The sequence below is a fragment of the Grampus griseus genome (assembly GCF_964374135.1).
Source record: "Grampus griseus genome assembly, chromosome: 3".
NCBI lineage: Eukaryota > Metazoa > Chordata > Mammalia > Artiodactyla > Delphinidae > Grampus > Grampus griseus.
The window spans coordinates 155,400,503-155,407,622 of NC_139019.1; the positions used below are offsets into that span (position 1 = coordinate 155,400,503).

General features: G+C 40.6%; 1 pseudogene across 1 annotated transcript; it reads right to left on the bottom strand.

Annotated features, from left to right (window-relative positions):
- Positions 1–2,616: 2,616 nt before the first annotated feature.
- On the bottom strand, positions 2,617–3,060 carry LOC309820559 (ubiquitin-conjugating enzyme E2 variant 1-like; annotated as a pseudogene). Its single transcript has 2 exons — positions 2,818–3,060; positions 2,617–2,715 (listed from the first exon to the last, which is right to left on the bottom strand). The product of its transcript is annotated as a ubiquitin-conjugating enzyme E2 variant 1-like (transcript).
- Between the last annotated feature and the right edge of the window lie 4,060 nt (positions 3,061–7,120).

The following is a 7,120-nucleotide window of genomic DNA, read 5'->3' on the forward strand; positions in this document are numbered from 1 at the left end:
GCCATAAAAAGAAATGATATTGAGCTATTTGTAATGAGGTGGATAGACCTAGAGACTGTCATACAGAGTGAAGTAAGTCAGAAAGAGAAAGACAAATACCGTATGCTAACACATATATATGGAATTTAAGAAAAAAAATGTCGTGAAGAACCTAGGCATAAGACAGGAATAAAGACACAGACCTACTGGAGAATGGACTTGAGGATATGGGGAGGGGGAAGGGTAAGCTGTGACAAAGCGAGAGAGAGACATGGACATATATACACTACCAAACGTAAGGTAGATAGCTAGTGGGAAGCAGCCGCATAGCACAGGGATATCAGCTCGGTGCTTTGTGACTGCCTGGAGGGGTGGGATAGGGAGGGTGGGAGGGAGGAAGATGCAAGAAGGAAGAGATATGGGAACATATGTATATGTATAACTGATTCACTTTGTTATAAAGCAGGAACTAACACACCATTGTAAAGCAATTATATCCCAATAAAGATGTTAAAAAAAAAAAAAAGAAAGAAAGGGAAAATATAAATTTCCAATCTAAAAAAGAAAGAAGAAAAGGTGCTTGGTATGATTTCAATTTTCTTAAGTTTACTGAGGCTTACTTTGTGGCCCAGCATGTGGTCAATCCTGGAGCATGTTCCCATGTGCACATGAGAAGAATATGTATTCTGCTGCTTTTGGATGGAATGCTCTATAAATGTCATTTGAGCCATCTGGTATATTGTGCCTTTTAAGCCCTGTGTTCCCTTATTGATTTTCTGCCTGAATGATATGTCCATTGATGTTAAGTGGGGTGATAAAAACCGCATCTATTATTGTGTTAATGTCTATTTCTCTCTTTATGGCTGTTAATATTTGCCTTATATATTGAGGTGTTCCTATGTTGGGTGCATATATATTTACAATTGTTATATCTTCTTCTTGGATTGATCCCTTGATCATTATGTAGAGTCTTTTTTGTCTCATAACAGTCTTTATTTTAAAGTCTGTTTTGTCTGATATGGGTATTGCCACTCCAGCTTTCTTTTGATCTCCATTTGCATGGAATACCTTTCTCCGTCCCCCCGCTTTCAGTCTGTATGTGTCCCTAGATCTGAAGTGGGTCTCCTGTAGACAGCATATATATGGATCTTGTTTTTGAATCCATTCAACCAGTCTATGTCTTTTATTTGGAGCTTTTAATCCATTTACATTTAAGGTAATTATCGATATGTAAGTTCCTATTTTCATTTTTTCCCTTTTTTCTTTAGAACACAGTGAATTGCTTTTATTTTGGTATGCATCCACATCTCAACATTTAGTGGTCCTGAACAGAAAAGTGGAAAAACACAGCAGTTTGCTAGGAATCTTGGGGATCTGCCATGCACACCGAGTTCTTTCTTAATCTCTGGTGAGGGCCATGAGAAGCAGCAGCACCAAAACCAAAGTATGCACTGAATTCAAGTTTCTTTTTATTCCAGTTCTCAGATTCCAAAGTAGATCCAAATGGATTGCAAGGATGACCAAATGAGAGCCCTGCTTAAAATTTCTTCAATTCTTAAAAGCAAAAGCAATTATAGGAAAACCTTTCAGAGAGGTCACATGTGCTTACAGGTGTCTTCTGTGGCCTTTCTCCAAGTTTAATTACCAAGGACTTTGAGAGCTGGCAGGTCTGAGTAACACTGGTGGCTTGCTCTTTTTACCTTAGCAAAACCTGAGCTAAAAAAACACATCAGCTGATGATGACAGCAGAGGGTGGCAAGGCTGAGAACCCAATATTCATTTCCCAGGTGGGTGGAAAGTAAATAAATGTGGTTCCAAAACTAAATGAGGGAGGTCAGAGACTCTCTCCAACCTTACCTGATGGCTTCTGGCCAAAGCATGGAAGTGTCATGGAAAGTGTTGGGTGGTGCATGGGCAAAAAGTGACTTGAGGAGGTTAAAGGAAAAAGTGGGGGGAGAAGATTTGGGGAAAGCCCTGAATTCCTCACCAAAGGCCAATTTCAGAGGGGAGAAGTGGGGGTTACAATCTATGCTTCAGCCAAGGGTGGTAGTGGGGAGTGGGGAAAAGGATGATGGCTTGGAAGGAGAGCATCATTTAACACACTTAGAAAGAAACCAGGGATGCAGACAAACCACCCCCACACACCCAGGAGTAGTCCCACAGGCTGTGACATGAAACCTTCACATCTGCTCTAACTAGCCACTCCAAGATGGAGGGCTCTTGCAGGGAAGGAGGGAGGCAGAGGGAGGGAAAGGGGGAGAAGGCAGAGGCCCCAGGCCATGTAATCAGCAGCAAGGTGATTGTGTGATGTGTCTTTTCACATTTGAGTTAGATATGCCCCACCAGTTTTGATGGGAATCAATTTAAATATACTTTCTTGATCCCAGAAGTTCAACTATTTGGACAGTGGTTACACTTGACAGGTTGGTTTGTTATAGCACAACATATATTTTAAATGGGCAAAAATTTAGTACCATTTACAGTATCTTAAGATAAACTGCCTTTGAATGGGAGCTTCCTTTCCAGTACTTTGAGGTCTATAAGATGTATCTAGAAAATTTACTACTGTGGAGAATGAAGACTGCTTAAATCAAATGGGTGGGGGTACGGGAGGGCCTGTGGCTTCCTTTTTTTTGATTAATTGCTGTAACACTGTCCTTCAGGCAGCTGAGGGAGTTTCATATTTTATTTAGACATCATTAAGCACTGAAGCTGTTGCAGGAAAACTTTGATGTTCTATGAGTTCTGTCATTTTGTTAGCACTGATATGGCTCTTGGGTTCACCACTCCATTAGAATTATTAACTCCATTCATATTAGTTTTTGTTACAAATCTTACAAAGGTGGGTGCTTCTGGATATTTAGGTCCACATTCTATTTTAAGGCTGTATATTCTGTTTTCATAAATTGTTCTTGGAGTCCCAATTATCATCCCTGTCCATCTTGTAAGTGTCATGTCTTCATCATCTTCTAGACCCCAGCTAACTATGCCATCTCCTACTCCTTTCTGAACTTCTTTGAGCTCTTCCAACAGTCGGAAATTGTGAGGGACTTTTACTCCTGAGCCTGTGATGGCTGCCATCTTGCTTTGCTGTTGCTCCCTATTGCCATTTTCTTAATTGTTTTGGGTTTGTTTTTGTAGGTCTTTTTTCTTACCTTCCTCTCTTGCTCTCTTCTCTTGTGGTTTGATGACAATCTTTAGTGTGGTGTTTGGGTTGCTTTTTCTTTTTGTGTGTATATGTGTTGTAGTCTTTATGTTTGCTGTTCCTATGAGGTTTTGATATAGCAGTCTAGTCTATATATGTACAAGATTGTTTTACGTTTCTGGTCTCTTTTCCACCTAGAGAAGTCTTTAGCATTTACTGCAGAGCTGGTCTGGTGATGCTGAATTCTCTTAGCTTTTGCTTGTCTGTGAAGCTTTTGATTTCTCCATCAAATCTGAATGAGAGCCTTGCTGGGTAGAATATTCTTGGTTGTAGCTTCTTCCCTTTTATCACTTAAATATATCATGACGCTCCCTTCTGGCCTGCAGAATTTCTGCTGAAAAATCAGCTGATAACCTTATGGGAGTTCCCTTGTATGTTATATGTCATTTTTCCCTTGTTGCTTTTAATATTTTTTGTTTGTCTTTAATTTTTGTCAGTTTGATTATTATGTGTCTCAGTGTGTTCCTCCTTGGGTTTATCCTGCCTGGGACTCTCTGTGCTCCCTGGACTTGTGTGACTGTTTCCTTTCCCATGTTAGGGAAGTTTTCAGCTATTACCTCTTCAAATATTTTCTCAGGTACTTTCTTTCTCTCTTCTCCTTCTGGGACCCCTAAAATATGAATTTTGGTGCAGTTAATGTTGTGCCAGAGGTCCCTTAAACTGTCCTCATTTCTTTTTTTCTTTTTTCTTTATTCTGTTCTGTGGCAGTGATTTCCACCAATCTGTCTTCCAGGTCACTTATCCGTTCTTCTGCCTCATTTATTCTGCTATTGATTCCTTCTAGTGTATTCTTCATTTCAGTTATTGTATTGTTGAACTCTGTTTGTTTGTTCTTTAGATCTTCTACCTCTTTGTTGAACATTTCTTGTATCTTCTCTATCCTTGCCTCCATTCTTTTTCTGAGATCTTGGATCTTCTTTACTATCATTATTCTGAATTCTTTTTCAGGTATATTGCCTATCTCCACTTCACTTAGTTGTTCTGCTGGGGTTTTATCTTGTTCCTTCATCTGGGGCATATTCCTCTGCCATCTCATTTGTCTAACTTTCTGTGTTTGCAGTCTCTGTTCCGCAGGCTGCAGGACTGTAGTTCCTCTTGCTTCTGATGTCTGCCCCTGGTGGGTGAGGCTGACCTAAGAGGCTTCTGCAGGATTCCTGGTGGGATGGACTGGTGGCTGCCCACTGGTGGGTGGAGATGGGTCTTGTCCCTCTGATGGGTAGGGCCGTGTCAAGGGGTTCATTTAGATGCAGCTGTGGCCTCAGGAAGACTTTAGGCAGTCTGTCTTCTGATGGGTGGGTCTGTGGTCCTTCCCTGTTGGTTGCTTGGCCTGAGGCACTCCAGCACTGAAGCTTTCAGGCTGTTTTGTAGGGCTAGGTCTTGGTGTCATAATGGCGGCCCCCTGGAGAACTCATGCTGATGAGTATTCCCCAGTATCTTCTCCACCTGTGTCCTTGTCCCCACAAAGAGCCACAGCCACCCTCAGCCTCCCCAGGAGACCCTGCAAGACCATCAGGTAGGTCAGGCTCAGGATCCTATGAAGTCACTGCTTTCCCCCTGCTTCCTGGTGTGCACAAGACCTTGTGTGCACCCTCCAAGAGTAGCGTTCCTGTTTCTCCCAGTCCTGTGGAGTTCCTGTGATCAAACTCCACTGGCCTTCAAAGCCAAATGCTCTGGGGGCTCCTCCTCTTGATGCCAGACCCCCAGACTGGGAGCCTGATGTGGGGATCAAAACTCTCACTCCTTTGGGAGAACCTCTGCAATATATTTATTTTCCAGTTTGTGGGCCGCCCTCCCAGCTGGAATGGGATTTGATTGTATAATGAATGTGCCCCTCCTACCATACCATTGTGGCTTCTTCTTTGTTTGTGATGTAGAATATCCTTTTTTGGTAGGTTCCAGTATTTTTTTTCCAATGACTGCTCAGCAGTTAGTTGTGATTTTGGTGTTTTCGTGAGAGGAGGTGAGCTCAAGCCCTTCTACTCTGCCATCTTGTCTCCAACCTCTGCATCTACTGCTCATCACACTAGTTTCCAGAGAGGATGCTGGGCCCTGACAAGGACCTTTATTTGGATCAAATAAGGAGTTGGAATGATGGTAATTGGTGTCATTGTTTTCTTCTTCTTTTTTTTTTTTTTCTAGCATCTGCATCCAATAAAGAGCCTTAAAAATGTGTCTGTTCCTAAGAACATATAATGCAATTATCCCACTGGGTGGGGTCAGAAGGGTTGGGGAATGGTCGTCCTCATGCCATGGATTCTCTAGCTTGGTTTGCAAACTGGTAGCACATAAGTGTCATGCAGTTAACAAGAATGCTGCATTTGCCATATATGGTGTTTTTATATACATGTAAAAAACCCAGAAATAGAAAAATTAGAATCACTGGATCAGTAAAATCATATTTAGTAAGAGTTTATTGTGCATGTAAGAATAGTTTGTGAACTGGGAGCTCTCAAACCAGCAGTGGAATGAGGCACAGAGGTATGTTATAGGTCAATTTATATAGTGAAAATGCAGAGGCTGCTTATGCTTTACAATGATTGGTTATATAGCATTAGAGTTTTCTTAGAGATAAAAGATTGGTTAAAAGAAGATACCTCATGCCAATTTTGGGCAACAGTTTATGTTTCATTTATGATTTTCGCAGGCCAGAAGTGGCCCAGTGTTTTGTTTTGTTTTGTTTTGTTTTTTTGCGGTACGCGTACCTCTCACTGCTGTGGCCTCTCCCGTTGCGGAGCACAGGCTCTGGACGCACAGGCTCAGCGGCCATGGCTCACAGGCCCAGCTGCTCCACGGCACGTGGGATCCTCCTGGACCGGGGCATGAACCCGTGTCCCTTGCATCGGCAGGCAGACTCTCAACCACTGCGCCACCAGGGAAGCCCTGGCCCAGTGTTTTTGCTTACTTCTTTAGAATAAGCTAAATTGTTTCACTTATGTGGCTTAGTGTTTTTTCTGCTCAGGAAATTTTCAAGTTTGCTTTCCATTTTGTATTTTACTTTGTATCTATCTGCAATTATTGTTTATTTATTTGTTTATACACCCATGTAACTGCCATCTCAAGATAGAGGACATTTCCATTATCCCAAACAGTTCCAAGGTGCCACTTCCCAGTTAAGCCCAGTTAAACCCCCTTTCTCCAAGGCAAGAACTGTTCTGACATCTACACCACAGCTTAGTTTTGCTGTCCTAGAGCTTCATGTAAATGAATTGTAGATACTCTTTTGTGCCTGACTTCTTTCAGTCAGCATAATGTTTATCATCCATGTTGGTGCATGTATCAGTACTTTGATTCACTTTATTGCTGAGTACTATTCCATTGTATGAATATACCACAATTTATTTGTTTACTTGATGATAAACATTTGGATTGTTTCCAGTTTGGGGCTATTATCAATCAAGTTGTTATACAACTTTCTATGCAATTCTTTTTTTTTTTAATTGAAGTACAGTTGATTTACAATATTGTGTTTGTTTCAGGTGTACAGTAAAGTGATTTGGATATATATGTCCAATTCTTTTCCATTATAGGTTATTACAAGATATTGAATATAGTTCCCTGTGCTATACAGTGAATCCTTGTTTTTTATTTTATATATAATAGTATGTATCTGTTAATTCCATACTCCTAATTTATCCCTCTCTCCCTTTCCTCTTTGGTAACCATAAGTTTGTTTTCTATGTCTGTGAGTCTGTTTCTGTTTTATAAATAAGTTCAGTTGTACTATTTTTTAGATTCTACATATAATTGATATCATATAATACTTGTCTTTCTCTGTCTGATTTACTTCACTTAGTAGTATAGTCTTTAGGTTCATCCATGCTGCTGCAAATGGTATTATTTAATTCTTTTTTTATGGCTGAGTAGTATTCCATTGTGTGTGTGTGTGTATATATATATATATATATATATATATATATATATATATATATACATCAC